Source organism: Chrysochloris asiatica, unplaced genomic scaffold (assembly GCF_000296735.1).
Source record: "Chrysochloris asiatica unplaced genomic scaffold, ChrAsi1.0 scaffold00287, whole genome shotgun sequence".
Classification (NCBI taxonomy): Eukaryota; Metazoa; Chordata; class Mammalia; order Afrosoricida; family Chrysochloridae; genus Chrysochloris; species Chrysochloris asiatica.
In genome coordinates this window covers 1698723-1699865 of record NW_006408805.1, presented here as the reverse complement: position 1 = coordinate 1699865, position 1143 = coordinate 1698723, and positions in this window count along the sequence as shown.

Genomic DNA, 1143 nt, shown 5'->3' with positions numbered 1-1143 from the left:
ACACCAAAACTTGGAAATTGAAAGAGGGGATTGGTCAATTTTGCCATCCCTCTGGGTTTAAAATTTGTCACCTCAAGGAAGAAGAGCAGGCGTGGAGTGCATCCTTTGGACCCCAAGAGCCCTGTGCATTGACCCTGAAAGAGTAGGAGAGAAGCAGCAGTAGCAACAGAACCAAGATCCAGACTATCAGACAGAGTGGTGAGCTTCCCAGTACACAGAGCAAGTAAAACTGAGTACCTTTGGGCAGGAAGCTCACTTATGGAGTGGGGTATCTCCAGACACTTACTTGGGGTGCTAGGTTTGCTGATCAAAGGAACTAGAGTGGAGTGTCTTCTGGCTGAGGATTATAGCAAAGTGGAATGCCCTTTGGGCATTTATCAGCAGTGCTAAAAGAGCTTTGTACTATTGCCCAAGCAGGGTAAGAAGTCAAGGCGTCATTTCACTAAGAGACCAAGGGCCAGAGAGAGGCCTGGGAAGACAGCAGAGAAAAGGCTGTCCTGACTAAGATGTCTGTATCCTGAACATTTCTGGTCCTGCATTGTAACCTGTTACTTTTCCTAATAAACCCATAACCATCAAAAAAAAAAAAAAGAAAAAAGAAAAAAGAAATAAGATGGAGATAAGATTCTTACGATTCAACAGTGAGTAATTGTTATCATGACTAATGGCAACTGTCACAATTGTAAAGGTAGAAGCTTTGTAACAAAAACAGGGGAGTAGTTAATCTTACAGTCCAGAAACAGAGGACCCTAGGACAATCAAGGGAGAAGAGCACAAGCAGAATGTGGGACTGTATCCAGAGAAGCAGCAACACCAGAGATGGAGGCAGAGATGGGGACATGGAGAGAAGGAGGGGCTGAGGACTCTAGATTCATGGAAAGACAGGGACTGAGGGCTGGCAGCTAGGAGGCAGACTTGCAGAATGGACCCTTTGGTGGTGTGTAAATTATTATATATGACTGAATGTTTTTAAAAAAATGAATAGAGGGAAATACTGTTAACTGGTGATACATGGAGGGGATTATAATCATTGTAATGAAACATTGTATATGATTTGTTGAATGTAAAACTGATGATATGCCCTGTAAATGTTTACTCAATTCACAATAAAAACTTAAAAAAAAAAAGTTTGTTATATTTTTT